Source organism: Trematomus bernacchii, unplaced genomic scaffold, assembly GCF_902827165.1.
Source record: "Trematomus bernacchii unplaced genomic scaffold, fTreBer1.1, whole genome shotgun sequence".
Taxonomy (NCBI): Eukaryota; Metazoa; Chordata; class Actinopteri; order Perciformes; family Nototheniidae; genus Trematomus; species Trematomus bernacchii.
The window spans coordinates 3,628,375-3,645,450 of NW_022987705.1; the positions used below are offsets into that span (position 1 = coordinate 3,628,375).

Below are 17,076 nucleotides of genomic sequence, written 5' to 3' on the forward strand. Positions count from 1 at the left end.
GCAGAGTTAGTCTTCCTGCAGCCGCTTTGGAGAGAGACTGGGGCCGTCGTGTCCGGAGGTGTCCGTGATCGTGCTGATTAGCCTCTTCAGCTCCACCCCATCGTAAGACAAAGGCCCTGGGGCCGTCACACTCTTCTATAACAACAGTTCCGTACCGACGCCATGATAAGACTGATGTTACGCTGAGAGCAGCCGGGAAAAGCACTGACATGGGCGCAGCCTCTCTGGTGGTTGACTAATCAGAACGAGTGGCCGAGCTGACCAATCGGAGCACACTAGGCTCACAGGGAGGGGGGGGCAAGAGCTCCAACGAGTCGTTTAGTGGAGAAAGTGAATACTGCTGAATACACATGCTTGACAGAGATGCTGTATGCGAAACCAATGTGAGTTTGGAAAATTGCACAGTATAAATCTATTTTAGTATACCTCAACAATGTAATTATGATGAGTGGAAATGGCCATGACATGGGCCCTTTAAGTAAATAAAGTTGCCTTGCCTTGAATGAAATTCATGCAACTCTTAATATTAGATACTGTGTTTTTAAGTGGCGATGGAGATTATTTGTTGATCCTGCTTTAAAGGATATTTTGCCTTTACAAATGGTGCGCTTTATCACTGCCTGGGTTTTGGTTGAAGTGAATCCAAATGCTGCTGCGTTTTCGCGTTTGGCTCATTTTCCATCCGAAAAACACGTTGTCTACCTGTCCTGTACCACTTGTTATGACTTCTCTCTCGCGTATTCCGTTAAGACCCACCCCATCTCACTCCTCGTGCTGAAACCTACCAAACAGAGTAGGGGCGGGTCTTCACAGAATACGTTTGGGGAACAAAATCAAGCTTTTTTAAAAGGCGAGTGGATTTTGGCAGGGCAGTGAGTGCGGACCAACGATTGAACGATAACAAGAACGGCTCTCACCAAGTAGGACTCGGTTCCCCTCGTTCGTACCAAACAGCCGTTCAAAAGAATCGGCTCGTTCGCGACCGACACATCACTACTGTTTGTAGTCACTTGACGTCTCTCTGAGGAACAAAAAGGTAGTGGAGAAGTCAGGATAAAGAGTGAAGTGTAGAGAATTAGCAACAAAGATGCATTTCAAAGTACGGGGCTGCAACAAAAGAAGACTGCAAAGAAATATCGAGAATGATATTGGTGAGCTTTGGGTTGTTAAGCTGACATGTTGCTTTACTGTGCCTAATGTAATACACCTGACTTCACTGTGTGTTGAAACCATAACTTTAGGTTGAACGTCTTTAAGGTTATTTGTTAAATGAAAGAGCCTTACGCCATTTATTGTATACATATTGACACATAAAGTGTGGTTTTAACCCCCTTTTTCTCAGGAATTGGCGGTTCATGAAAAAATGCCCGACCAAGTGAAGATATCCCATGAAGGTAATGCTCCTAATAATGTATTGGACAAACACTGCAAATGATGGCATCGATAATTAAAACAAATGCTGTGTTTTTCCTACTCTGGATATCAATGTCTGTGAAAGAGCTCTATAGTACCAGCATATCAGTTATAATTATGAGTGCTACTGGGTTTGCATGTTGAAGTGTGACATTGTCTAAAGTGCAGTGGTGGAAAGTAACTAAGTACATTTACTCAAGTACTGCACTTAAGTACACATTTGAGGGTACTTGTATTTAACTGGAGTATTTTCATTTTTTTACTTCTACTGTAGCCTACTACATTTTGGCCACTACAACTATTTTACAGATGTATTACTAGTAACTTTATAAATAAAGATATTGACACACAATGCTTTTTTTGGTATAGATTAAACCATCCAACATTATATTTAAGTTCACAAGAACCACAAGTGGTACCAGAAAATTATTGGCAGCAATTTTGCTTTGAAATAATTAAGAGTTTTTCCTGCAAGATCTTTTACTCCTAGTACATTTTTCTAATCGTACCTACATACTTTTATTTAAGGTACATTCTCGATGCAGTACTTTTATTTAAAATTGAGTATGATAACAGTGTGGTATTATTACTTTTACTCAAGTCAAGTGTCTGAATACTTTTTCCACCACTGTCTAAAGTGTAGGCTACAGTGTCCGTTAGTTATTATAGCCTGAAATAGGAAATGCAAGACTTTGCAACGAGACTAAGATAAACAGGTTTGCATTAATCAGTAACTGTATTACAGTGAGTTTGGATCTTCAGGATCAGGAGGCAGATTGCATGGCACTGATTTGTTTCCACTTTTCCAACATTGGAAGCTGAGTTTCTGTATGAGTTACTCCTAACAAAAGGCTGTCTCCCTTTTATAACTGTTTAAAGTTGAGTTGTAAGTAATTGAGGGTCTGTTTAGAAAGCAGGCGATGAATATAAGCACATCAGCCAGACAGTACAAAGTGTGACTATGATGTGTACAATACAAAGGTACCAGGGTTGAGTTTTTGACCACTATTGTAGAGCAGTATTTGTACTATTGACTGTACATAGATGTCTACCGATGTTCGAAGAATTACTAGTTTACTTAAGTAAAAGTACACATACTGAAGTAGGAAATGCATTCAATATGTTTATGAGTTAACAACTTAGTCTGCATGAAACCTTCCAATTTAAAGATGTGCGGTAGTTGGTTGTGCTAAAGTCAAATCATTTCTTAAGTCTCTTGTCTAATTGACTATTTTGTAGCAGTGTTATTATCCTTAGCTTATAAGAGCAGAGTTGCAACAAAAAAAAAAGGTTGAGAATTAATTTTGAAATGTTTCAAATCTTGTTTTATGATGTGTCACTTGGTTGCAGATCATTGATATTATTTATAATGTAAAATGTTGCTTTTAGGTGCTTAATTCTGTTTGTTTGTTTGTTTACTTTAGAACTGGAGCGGGACGGTTTTCTGCCAGAATCCTTCCTTTGAATGCCTCGTTGCAGAAGTGCCTGAGGAGAATAAATCTAAAGATGGTAAAGTGTTGATCAAAGCCATGGTTATCTCCCCCTGTCAGCATGCTCCAAACTTATAGGCATCTAGCACAGATAATAAAAGGTCAATAATGATTTAAAAAAAATGCAAAACAAGAAAAACAATCCTCTTTATTTGTGGCCATTTCAATGTTTCTGTAACTCTTTCTGCTTGTCTTTGAAGTGCTTGTTCCTTTTTGTCCATGTAGGATTCACAGTAGTTGGATATGCCCTTTACTTTTACACTTACAGTACATGGAAGGGGCCGACAATGTTTTTGGAGGACCTGTACGTGATGCCAGAATTCAGAGGTAAACTATGTGTTAAAGGGCCCATGTCATGGCCATTTCCACTGATCTAATTACATTGTTGAGGTATACTAAAATAGATTTATACTGTGCAATTTTCCAAACTCACATTGGTTTCGCATACAGCATCTCTGTCAAGCATGTGTATTCAGCAGTATTCCTTTCTCCACTAAACGACTCGTTGGAGCTCTTGCCCCCCCCTCCCTGTGAGCCTAGTGTGCTCCGATTGGTCAGGCTCGGCCACTCGTTCTTGATTAGTCAACCACCAGAGAGGCTGCGCCCATGTCAGTGCTTTTCCCGGCTGCTCTCAGCGTAACATCAGTCTTATCATGGCGTCGGTACAGCGGTATATTTTATATACATATATATTTTAACTGTTGTTATAGAAGAGTGTGACGGCCCCAGGGCCTTGTCTACGATGGGGTGGAGCTGAAGAGGCTAATCCGCACGATCACGGACACCTCCTCCAAAGCGGCTGCAGGAAGACTAACTCTGCGATCCTCTCAACCACCTATCTTTGCATTTACCACAATAAATGTGCCGTGGTTTGTAAACTCGTGTATGTCTCCTTGTGTTTCCGTTGTGGCCTACGAGCTACTCTCATAACAAAGAGTAAGTTATTTTTACCCGTTATAAACTACTACTGTTTGATGAGAAATCAAATCATGGTTTGCTATATATGAAGTCAGGGAAGAAAGGATAGGCCTACTAAGTATTTCCATTAAACTTTATTTTTAGAAATGTACAAAATGAACATAAATATACATATATACACACGGTATATCATTCATTCCTCCTCCTCGCATCTTGCCTGCGCACAGTCGGTGCGGTGCCTTTTAGCACCCTCAGTAGTAGTAGAATCCCTTCCCCGTCATGGATTGTCCGCCAGGATCTGGCTGGACGAAATCAAATGCAAATCACAAAATATTAGAGAAACTTAGTTGTTTTAGATTAGTTAGTAGTAGTTGTGTAATGAACAGCTTGCCTGCTAATATGCTAACCTAGCTTTGTTTACCTTGGTAGCTAACACGATATGAACGTTAGCTTGGAGGAAAGGCAACTATAATGCAGTGTAATAAAACTACTATGAACAAAAGCTAGTGGTTCATATTAGGCTAGCAATAACGTGTTTATAATTGCAATCGTATACGGGTATTCTGCTACCATACAATGTAACTTGCATGAATACATTGTTTTGCGGCTAGCATACAGCTAGCCTCGTTAGCTACATGCAGTATATGTACGGTCACAATGTACGGTAAATCACAGTACAGTATACTGTATGAGTATTCCGTGTGTGTGACTGCAGACATTCTCCTGCCATGACAAACATGTAAGGCCATCTGCTGACATTGTAGTTGATATATTTAAACGCTAGCAACGTAGCATCACAAAAATGTTTTTTCTGACCGAAACTAGCTCTAGCTCCGTGTGTTAGATCGCTACGCCAGCTATAATGTAATTACGTTTCGCGACTCGACCGGCAAATCACCCGGAGTATACTGTCAATAGGTATTTTGTGTTTGAATGCAGACATTCTCCTGCTATGAGATACATGTATGCAAGGCCATCTGCTGATATTAGAGTTGATATATGGAAACTCTAGCAACTTAGTTAGCACTGTGTCAATGGCTTAGCAGTCCAACACAGTTTACACATTTAAACAGTCTTGTTTATAAATACACATAACAATGCAAAAACTTACAGGTTGTATACCCCAGATCTTCCCCTGCTCCAAACGGTCCAAACAAGCTGTGCATATCCGGCCTCAAACTGGGCAATGTTTTGGAAGCTTTTGTCTGTGAAATGCCGGTTCTTCGAACCTCTGGAGGAGGAACACGCCGCTGCTGGTGTGGCCATAGCTCTTCGGGTATGGTCCATTTCGTTCCGGGTACCGCATGACATCATGCGGTACCCGGAAGAATCAAATGGGCAGTGACGTATCTCCAACGAGGCGTTTTGGGGAGGTATTTTCTGTGTTAGAGTTTTACTCGCTACAGGGTGTAACTTTGAGGGTTTTGACTCTGCACACCGTTACATGCATAAAAAACCTTCATAACACACAAGGGGGACGGGTAATAACCGGAAAAGCATGACTGGGAGCTTTAAGTACTTTTCAAGAAAGCCTTGAAGTTCTCACGAATACTTTCAAGGCTACTTTCAAGTACAAAGCAGTACACGTTTTATGTACTGCTTTGGTCTTGCAATATCTGTTTCATTCATTGTGTAAACGTTTTGTATTGATTTACCTTTACAGGAAATGGATTTGGAAAGGTTTACTGTGCAAAGTCGCTAAGGTAAGAATGTGCTTTCTTTAAAGATTATTTTTGACTAGTACAGCTAAACATTGACCGGAAGGAGAGAGAGGGAGGGGACGACATGCTGGTAAAGACTCCCATACATTGGACACACGTTCTGCAAGTTGAGCCAATAGGGGCACACCAAGGATGTTTGTTGGCCTCTAAAGCGCATTTAAAGAAATAATGTCCAGTGTGATGAAGAAGAAGATGGCTGTTCTGTTTCTCAGGTGGGGAAGGAGAAGCAGTGTGTGCGGCTGCAGTTATCAGTGCTGGACTGTAATACCCCGGCCAGAGACTTCTACGCCTGCTAAAGGCGCTCAGGACCTCACAGACAGCGAAGGATGGCACTGTATACGCTTTGACGGACAAAACCTGGACAATTTAGCCAATGAGGCTCCAAAAGATTAAATGTCTGCCGAGGAAACATGTATCTTGCTCTGAAAACATGTCACTGGTATTGAAACAGTGCCAAATTAAGCTTCACTAAACCTGGCATGCTCCTGGTTTAACAATCATGAAAAAAATTATGTTTCTTATTTACAGTGACCTACATGAAATCTATCATTTTATATACTCATCTTTTTAATAAAGTACTTTGACCCTCATTCCTTTTGCAGTTCATGGATAATCTTTGTCTCCTTTCAGTGAAGAACAATGTTTGTATGCATTTACATTATTATTATCGCCTAAATATGTTTAATCCTTAAAATCAAACAATCATGTTTCATATTTACAAAAACCTGCATGTAATCTATATACTTTTAATCAAACCACCTCTGACCTCTCCTTCATTTCACAGTTATGGTTAAGCTTTGTCACCTTTCAGTGATGAGTGCTCATTTTCTTTGTAATTTCATTATACCCAAAAAATGTTTGCAACTTTCATATCAATATTTGTGAAAGTGTAAAAAGAATATTTAGACAGTGATCTAGTCCTGAGTTTATTTCCTACTTTATTTCGTGTCGGTGATGATGGTTAAAGATTGTGATCAGTTTGGCCAATGAAGCTCCACAAGATTAGAAGTCAGCCAAGGAAAAAAAAATGTTCTCGTTACAAACAATGTGTTTGGTTATAAAACATTGCCAATTTAAACTTCACAACCTGGGACCTCACTGCCTTTTTTTCTTGTGGTTCATCATCATTATGTATCATGTTACATATTTACAAAAACGTGTGTGTAATCTATATGCTTTTAATTAAACAACCTCTGACCTTCCTTCATTTCACAGTTATTTCATCTAAATACAATCCTAGATGTAACACCATGTCTATCCATTAGGTGGCATGTTTAACCATCTCAACATATTTGTATTTACAACTCAGTGAGTAGACAGTCAGGGAGTGATGAGGATAGATCATGAATCCAATCTTATTTGTGAGTATTTGCCCTCCCTGTTTTAAAGAAGTCAGGAGATGATTATGTCCAAGCCAGCCCTGTAACTCTAAATGTCCTTTAATTGTATGTGAACTAGTTTGATCTTTTAATTAATACAACTATCTTTTCTTGAAAATATGTAGGAACTCATAATCTCCCAGGAACATTATAATGATTCTATGCAATCATTCTCCAGAAATATATTTATTCATGTGTAAAACATACTAAAATCCACAGGAACACTTGCAAAACATACCTAATGCATGACAAGACATAACAAAAATAGGTACCACTTTACAATAAGACTACCTTATAAAGGGTTTACGAATAGTTTGTAATTAGTTTATTAATTAGGTTGTGAATACTTTATCAATCATGAATAAGCTTTTATAAGACATGAGATAAACAGGGCAACTGTGACCGGCTGCTTGCCACATAGTGAGCCCACATTTATCTGTACTGCTAAGCCTTATATTGGCTACTTCGCTACTTCGTCTCTTCATCAGCTACATTAGCATCCTTGGTATCTGTTGCTCACTGAGTTGATTCTCGCTAAGTAGCCAATATAAGGCTTAGTCATCTTGCCAAATAGTGAGCCTGTGTTGATGTATGAAAACTATGTTACAACTGGTTTATAAATGGTTCTTAATGATTAATAAAGTGTTTACAACCTAATTCATAACCTAATTATAAACCCTTTATGAATCCTTTATAAGGGTAGTCTTATTGTAAAGTGGTACCCAAAAATATATATAAACGTACAAATAAAAAGGTTGCATTGGTTTCATTTTGTTACTCAAGTGTTTTGGTTCGAGAGTCTAATTGAAAACAATTCTCACTTTGTGCAGATTTCACAATATTACCAATACGTTTTGATAGATTTTAGATCATTTTACTTTGGTGTATAATTACTTGAATACCAGCCTGTTTATTTAGAGTAGATAAATAGTGCAATTTCCCAGAGAGAGGAGCGCTGTATGACATGTAATGGTGGTCCATTTAACAATCTCTTTGTAGATTTCTTCGTAGTGTGCAAAACGTCAATGCCTAATATTATTTGAATAGCCTATCAAATTAATAACAGGGTAATGTAGACATGTGTTCCCCCCAAATCTTACACGAATCACCCCAGCCACAAACTGTTCTTTCTGTTGCCGTCTGGCAGACGTTACCGCAGCATCCTGGCAAGGACAAGAAGATTCGGAGACAGTTTCTTCCCGCGGGCAGTGAGACTGTTAAAAAAATTGAACTGTTGAAACAACATCAAACATTCAACTGCTACTCAGTAGTATGTATCTAATACCTAATATATATATACATTCCAATAACTTGTATATAGACTCATACTGCACTATTCCACATCATAACTTTATTTCATTTTTATAACTATTATTATTTTTGTATTGCTCATGCTCTTATTGTTATTATGTTATGTTATTATGTTGCATTGTTGGAGAAGCCTGTGACATAAGATTTTCAACTGCATAATTACTCTGTAGCTATGTCAGATTGACAATAAAGAACCTTGAACCTTGAATTGACTGATCTTTTATTTTGAAGGATCAAACCAAACTGACCAGCCGGAACTTCCGGTATCGCGTAAAGTCTGCTTTTAACATCAACGCGGTTACTGTTTGTAGTCACTTGACGTCTCTCTGAGGAACAAAAAGGTAGTGGAGAAGTCAGGATTAAGAGTGAAGTGTAGAGAATTAGCAACAAAGATGCATTTCAAAGTACGGGCTGCAACAAAAGAAGACTGCAAAGAAATATCGAGAATGATATTGGTGAGTTTTGGGTTGTTAAGCTGACATGTTGCTTTACTGTGCCTAATGTAATACACAGTGGCGGCGCCAGAGCATTTTTTTTGGGTAATCTATGGTAGCCCTGCTGAAAAAACCAGCTAAGACCAACAAGGCTGGTCAGGCTGGTAAACCAGCCTGACCAGCCAGTCAATATTAGGCTGGATTAGTTTGCTGGTTAAGAGGGGTTTTGGACACTTTAGCTGGTCAGGATAGCTGGTTTGGTCACAGTGGTCTAGCTGGTCACCATTAGCTGGTCGGGATAGCTGGTTTAGCTGGTAAAAGCTGGTGGTCACAGTGGTCTAGCTGGTCAGGATAGCTGGTTTGGTCACAGTGGTCTAGCTGGTCACCATTAGCTGGTCGGGATAGCTGGTTTAGCTGGTAAAAGCTGGTGGTCACAGTGGTCTAGCTGGTCACCATTAGCTGGTCGGGATAGCTGGTTTAGCTGGTAAAAGCTGGTGGTCACAGTGGTCTAGCTGGTCACCATTAGCTGGTCGGGATAGCTGGTTTAGCTGGTAAAAGCTGGTGGTCACAGTGGTCTAGTAGCTGGTCACCATTAGCTGGTCAGGATAGCTGGTTTAGCTGGTAAAAGCTGGTGGTCACAGTGTTCTAGCTGGTCACCATGAGCTGGTCAGACTTGTATGATCTTGAGTAGAACTTTAGCTGGGATTACTTGATGGCAGTGTTGTAGTCAAGTCATCAATTCACGAGTCCAAGTCACTCTCGAGTCACCACTCTTCGAGTCCGAGTCCAAGTCCGAGTCACCAAGGGAGAGTCGTAGTCGAGTCCGAGTCCAAGTCCGAGTCACCCAAGGAGTGTCCGAGTCGAGTCCGAGTCCGAGTCAGCATTACCTGTGTTCGAGTCCGAGTCCAAGTCTGAGTCACCCAAGGAGTGTCCGAGTCGAGTCCGAGTCATCATTACCTGTGTTCGTGTTCGAGTCCGAGTCCAAGTCAGCGTACGCGATAATTCACGAGTCCGAGTCCGAGTCCAAGTCATCGTGCGCGAGAATTCACGAGTCCAAGTCCGAGTCACGTCAATCAGTGCGCGAGTCCGAGTCGAGTCACGAGTCCCGAAAATCGGCACTCAAGTCCGAGTCCAGGACTCGAGTACTCCATCTCTGCTTGATGGTTAAGCTGGTCATATGTGATGATGAAACACTCTCACCCAATTGCAGTAGCTCAATCTATCATTTCAGATCAGAGCACCTACCTTACCAGAAACTTCAGAACTACAGATTACTTCATATTTTTAAGCAGTTTCCTTCAACTGTTTCTTTCCGCTTTTCACAAGGTCCTGTATTTTTTGTGAAATGTAGTAACCGGCCAACTTTTCCCTCTCGGTCATCTCCACGTTTTGTGAATTCAGCCATCCTCTGAAGCACTCTTGAAAAGAGAAAGGAAAAACAGATTAACTTTTAGATTTGTGTTATGATTACTTAACCTCTTAAACCCTGAGCCTGTTTTTCAGGTCTCAGGCTCGAAAATGACATTCCCAGAACAAATTACCATATCTTCCCTTCTAAAAGGGTTAAAGTAATAATCTTTATTCTCAAAGTAATGATAAACCTGTGAGTTGGATGTAGAAAAGTCAGAATCAATATAGATGTATATATAGGTAAGACAGCTTTTATGTGCGCAGCTCCACTTGCTTGGAACAATCTTCAGCAAGAATTGAAACTGAGCAATCTCATTCCTCTGCATGTTTTTAAAGCTAGGCTAAATGAAATGCTCGTTGATACTATGGGTACTTGTAAATGTCTATAACTATGTAAATGTATCCTGTAAATATAATGTATGATGTCCTTTATTGTTTTATGTTTCATGTGGAACCTATATGCTGCAGGTCTCCCTTGAAAAAGAGATCTATGATCTCAATGGGACCAATCTGGTTAAATAAAGGTTTGAAATGAAATGAAATGACATTGGAATGATTTCAAACCTGTTTTTATTTATCCTAATAATTATAAAGGTGTGCCTTGGAAAAGGCCCAAAATTGTGCACACAAAACATATTTTCGGCTGCCCGGGCATAAGGAAGTAGCTCTACTTATGAAATCTCTGTTAGTTTAAACTCCCACTTCACTACTTTACATTCAAAACAAATAGCTTATAAAATGTGGCACGGCATTATTGATAAAGCTACATATTAGTCTATAAAATAGTTACATCATACTTATCTTAACCAGCAACACCAATAAAATACTGCTTCACATAAATGCATCGCAAATAATCATCAGTTTTTTTCAATGCATATAGAGGCAACTGAACCACACATCAACATTTCATCCATGCATTTCTTCACTTGTCAGTTGTTGTTCAAGCTCTCAAACAAACAAGCGGGCAGTACATCACATTGGCTCTTTTTGCTGCTACTTTGACAACATGGTTGCAACCGGTTTTGTTTTCGTGCTGTTGATGCCAATTTTTCATTTTTTAGAGTGAGTTGATGATTTCATAAACTAAGAGTGAGGTACATTTTCGCCTCGCAAATTTCCCATCCAAATGAAGCAACATTTCTAAATCATTTTCAGACAAATTTGACTACACATGTTAGTGTTGATAGATCTTATTGTCTTATATTTTTGTACAGCACTTTGAATTGCTTTGTGTTGAAAGGTGCTATATAAATGCCTAGTGATGACTCAAAATCTACTAGGATTAATAAATGTCCAAAGTGTCTATTACGTTAGTAGGAAATCCAACCTAGAGCAATTGAGCATTGGAATAGAACATGTTGTTTCATAAGGCCCAATGAGAACAAACACGAGGCAGAATCTAAACAGGAAAGTGTAAAAACATGTTGAATCATTAAACATCTGATAGAACAAGAACAAGACACACCTAGTTTTTGTTTTTCTAAAAACAAAACAATGAGGTAGATACTAGCTGTCATTTTTTTTAAGGAGGGGCAGCTTGGGCGTATTGTTGTACATAGCCGTGGGAACATGTTTCAAATGGGGGGTGCTGTGGGGATGACACCAGGGCCGGTTCTGACCAATTTGCTGCCCTAGGCAAGATTTGTGCTGTTTCATTTATATCTTATTTTACCAGTTAACATTTATTTATTTATCCATATTTTTTAATCTCTCCAGTTTTAAAGGATATTGTTGGTTTACTGTCCTATAGTATACATTGGAATGATTTCAAACCTGTTTTTATTTATCCTAATAATTATAAAGGTGTGCCTTGGAAATATTGTTTACATAAATTGTGATAAAACCGTTTGAGACACACTGAGATAACTTAGACTAAAGTGAACTATCTAAACACTAAAATGATTGGTCGTACTTTTTACAGTATTACGGCTTCCACAGATGACATTTTTTTGGATTTTTTGTCAAAGCACTTAAGATATTCATTCTATCGGGATGTTAAGAGCATTCCATGGAATATAACAAAAAGTGTATCTAGCCGGTTTCTCAAAGTTACCTACCCTACCTTTAAGTTGCTAAATTAACGTACACTGAACTGTAAAACAACTTACCACTATTTAGGAAAGGCTCATCAGGAGGGTTGACTAGTAGGACAGCAAAGAGGTGGAGGAGGAGTCTATGTACAACCATTGGTAGATGTTACACCTGAAAGAAAGATAAGAAATAAAAGAAGACAGGAGTACAAACATCCTCTTAAAGGTGGGGTAGGTAAGTTTGAGAAACCGGCTCGAGATACACTTTTTGTTATATTCCATGGAATGCTCTTAACATCCCGATAGCAATGAAATCTTAAGTGCTTTGACAAAAAATCCATAAAAAATGTCATCTGTGGAAGCCGTAGTACTGTAAAAAGCACGACCAATCATTGAGCCGGCCCGGCTAAAGTAACTGGATGGCCTACCTGCCTGTCAGCCTTCCATCTGTGCACAAACTTATCTCGTGCCCTCATTGGTCATGTGCGCGTTCGTGTGTGTTGGAGAAGGGGCTCTGTAAGGAAGTGGCAGATTTTTTCCGGTTGTATTTTCAAATTCTAGCGCACTCGAGCTGGTTTCTCCAAAATTACCTACCCACCTTTAAGTAAAGACCAATCATGTCAAGCTTTAACCTGAGCCTGTTTTTTCAGTCTTTACAATGCAATGTTGGAAAATACCTTCTAAAGGCTCAATTCAAACTCAATACCATAAATAACTGGGTACCAAAGTGCTTACCTGATAGAACACGTTCCACATGGAGCAGCAACCATCCGGCTCGGCCTTTTGCTGCATATCATCTCCCCCTCTCCACTGTTTCCATTAGATCTCTACTGTCCAATAAAACTGAAATTCCCCAAAAAATCATATTAAAAAAGTTAAAAACAATAACTTGCTTTTGGCATTGAAATGGATTAGAATCTCACCATTTTTCCTGGATGTCAGGAAGGCCAGGAAGTCATTCCCTTCAAGTCCGCAACCAGTCATAGGAGTTCAAATGCAAAGCCTGAACGATGACAAGAGCGGGAGACTTACATTTTCCAATTATTTTTTAATTAATACCAGAGCAGTGGTGTACATAGGCCCTGTACGACATGCAGAGAACAGATCAAATCCCCTGACAGACTCACACACTTTGGTGATATCCTCTTCTGATAATGTTTCTTTTTTTTAGCAGTAAAGTAACATTACTCAAAGTTATGTCAGACCCAACTCAATTACAGTATGTTTTGCATCTCCTCAACAATGGTCTGTATCATTGAGTAGAAAAAAACTGTCCCTACAATTTCAGGTAGATTAACACACATTTGTAAGAAAATTTACAATGAAGCCCTCTTTGTATTAAGCGAGCTGCCACAGAAAGTACAGCTTAACATGCTAACCTTTGGTGGAGAGCTACAGTTAGCTAACTTCATGTTCAACACAACACCTCTAATGGCATTACATTGACGATTTTAAACAAAACGTAACTCTCTCAACTTGTAAGATAACGTTAAGTTAACTTACAACTTATAGCTGCATCACGTTTTTCAGGGGAAACACAAACTGGAGAAAACGTTAGCTGCTAACTGTTGTTAGCTAAGACAGCTAGCCTCCTAGCAAACGTAAGGTTAAGTTAACATTAACGTAACGTTGTAAGAAAGCAAAACGAACCTTCGAGAAAGCTTTTACTCTCAGACTTGGTGAAATTGTGTAGTGTTGCTTACCTCCAGAAGGACTTTTAGCGCGTTTCCCAGTAGACAGAGCTGTCAGAGCGGTGCCTCTCAGAAGAGCAGCCGCTGGGCGGAGTCACAGAAACGTTCAACTGATCTTCACTCCTCGACCGTTAGTGCCAGTCAAAACATACCGCTTTGTTTCAACCACTGCCGTCTCGCCGTTCCCCCTGTGTCCCGCCTCTCTCTGTCTGTGTCTATTTCAGTTTCGCTAGCAAGACTGCTGGTAGACCAGCTTCACCAGCTTCACACCAGCATAGACCAGCTAAAACCAGCATAGACCAGCATGACATCCATGCTGGGCTATGCTGGTTTAGCTGACCAGGCTGGTCTTGAACCAGCAAGAACAGCCTGGCCAGCTTGTCCAGCCTGGTAAACCAACTAAACCAGCCTAACACCAGCCTAAAACCAGCTAAAACCAGCTAAAACCAGCTAAAACCAGCTAAAACCAGCAACCATCTTAAGCTGGTCTATGCTGTTTTTTTCAGCAGGGAGGGCTAACCCATACAGTGGTGCTCAAGTCAGTATTTGCAATGTAATTACATACACGCTATATCGCCCCCTTGACAGTGAAACGCCACGCGTGAGGTTTAGATTATTTCCCTGTCTCAATCAAAATGGAACTGTATGAAATAAAACGGCACATTTGTCTTGTAGTAAATAAAAAGGGATCACTGTGAACGTGACGTATGATAGTACACGTTGAAGATCCAATGGGGATACTGAATGGCGGTTTCGATTGATCTCAATCAATAAGGCATGACGCAGATCCAACGTTGCGTTGCTCTGATTGGCTGTAGGTCTATTCAAATTGCATTCGGAGGCATTTTGATCTGACCGCGGCCGCGCTGATATTATAACGCCAGAGAATTTCCACACCTTTAGTGTATAAAACTCCCCCCACTTAGACTATTCCTTGCACCCCTCTTATAGCATAAGCCCGAATGGTCTCAACCATATTGCATCAGTAACGTGCACTTTAGTGATGGGAATTATGGCTCTTTGAAGGGAGCCGGATCTTATGGCTCCGTTCCTTTCAAAGAGCCGTTCAAAAGAGCCGTTTTTTTAAGGTTACTAGGTTTATCTGCAAAATAATCACCAGGATAATGATTGACTGTATTGCCAGACCTAATGTCAATAATCGGCATTGTAAACATGACACAAGGTGGCGCCATATCCATGTCATCATGTCAGTGATTACTTTGAATTTACCCTCTGTATGTGTTAAAGCTCCCATGTCATGCTTTTCCGGTTATTACCCGTCCCCTTGTGTGTTATGAAGGTTTTTATGCATGTAAACGGTGTGCAGAGTCAAAACCCTCAATACACCCTGTAGCGAGTAAAACTCTAACACAGAAAATACCTCCCCAAAACGCCTCGTTGGAGATACGTCACTCCCCATTTGATTCTTCCGGGTACCGCCTGATGTCATGCGGTACCCGGAACGAAATGGACCAATCCCGAAGAGCTATGGCCACACCAGCAGCGGCGTGTTCCTCCTCCAGAGGTTCGAAGAACCGGCATTTCACAGACGAAAGCTTCCAAACATTGCCCAGTTTGAGGCCGGATATGCACAGCTTGTTTGGACCGTTTGGAGCAGGGGAAGATCTGGGTATACAACCTTTAAGTTTGCATTGTTATTTGTGTATTTATCAAACAAGACTGTTTAAATGTGTAAACTGTGTTGGACTGCTAAGCCATTGACACAGTGCTAACTAAGTTGCTAGAGTTTCCATATATCAACTCTAATATCAGCAGATGGCCTTGCATACATACATAGCAGGAGAATGTCTGCATTCACACACAAAATACCTATTGACAGTATACTCCGGGTGATTTGCCGTGCGGTCAGTCGCGAAACGTAATTACATTAGCTGGCGTAGCGATCTAACACACGGAGCTAGAGCTAGTTTTGGTCGGAAAAACATTTTTGTGATGCTACGTTGCTAGCGTTTAAATATATCAACTACAATGTCAGCAGATGGCCTTACATGTTTGTCATGGCAGGAGAATGTCTGCAGTCACACACACGGAATACTCATACAGTATACTCCGGTTTACCGTACATTGTGACCGTACATATACTGCATGTAGCTAACGAGGCTAGCTGTATGCTAGCGCAAAACAATGTATTCATGCAAGTTACATTGTATGGTAGCAGAATACCCGTATACGATTGCAATTATAAACACGTTATTGCTAGCCTAATATGAACCACTAGCTTTTGTTCATAGTAGTTTTTATTACACTGCATTATAGTTGCCTTTCCTCCAAGCTAACGTTCATATCGTGTTAGCTACCAAGGTAAACAAAGCTAGGTTAGCATATTAGCAGGCAAGCTGTTCATTACACAACTACTACTAACGAATCTAAACAACTAAGTTTCTCTAATATTTTGTGATTTGCATTTGATTTCGTCCAGCCAGATCCTGGCGGACAATCCATGACGGGGAAGGGACTTCTACTGAGGCCTCGTGCTAAAAGGCACCGCACCGACTGTGCGCAGGCAAGATGCGAGGAGGAGGAATATACCGTGTGTATATATGTATATTTATGTTCATTTTGTACATTTCTAAAAATAAAGTTTAATGGAAATACTTAGTAGGCCTATCCTTTCTTCCCTGAATTCATATATAGCAAACCATGATTTGATTTCTCATCAAACAGTAGTAGTTTATAACGGGTAAAAATAACTTACTCTTTGTTATGAGAGTGGCTCGTAGGCCACAACGGAAAGACAAGGAGACATACACGAGTTTACAAAACCACAGCACATTTATTGTGGTAAATGCAGAGATAGGTGGTTGAGAGGATCGCAGAGTTAGTCTTCCTGCAGCCGCTTTGGAGAGAGACTGGGGCCGTCGTTCCGGAGGTGTCCGTGATCGTGCTGATTAGCCTCTTCAGCTCCACCCCATCGTAAGACAAAGGCCCTGGGGCCGTCACACTCTTCTATAACAACAGTTCCGTACCGACGCCATGATAAGACTGATGTTACGCTGAGAGCAGCCGGGAAAAGCACTGACATGGGCGCAGCCTCTCTGGTGGTTGACTAATCAGAACGAGTGGCCGAGCTGACCAATCGGAGCACACTAGGCTCACAGGGAGGGGGGGGCAAGAGCTCCAACGAGTCGTTTAGTGGAGAAAGTGAATACTGCTGAATACACATGCTTGACAGAGATGCTGTATGCGAAACCAATGTGAGTTTGGAAAATTGCACAGTATAAATCTATTTTAGTATACCTCAACAATGTAATTATGATG

The 17,076-nt window shown here is 40.4% G+C and overlaps 1 pseudogene; it reads left to right on the top strand.

Annotated features, from left to right (window-relative positions):
* Positions 1-1,120: 1,120 nt before the first annotated feature.
* Positions 1,121-5,935, top strand: LOC117490567 (annotated as a pseudogene).
* Positions 5,936-17,076: the final 11,141 nt, after the last annotated feature.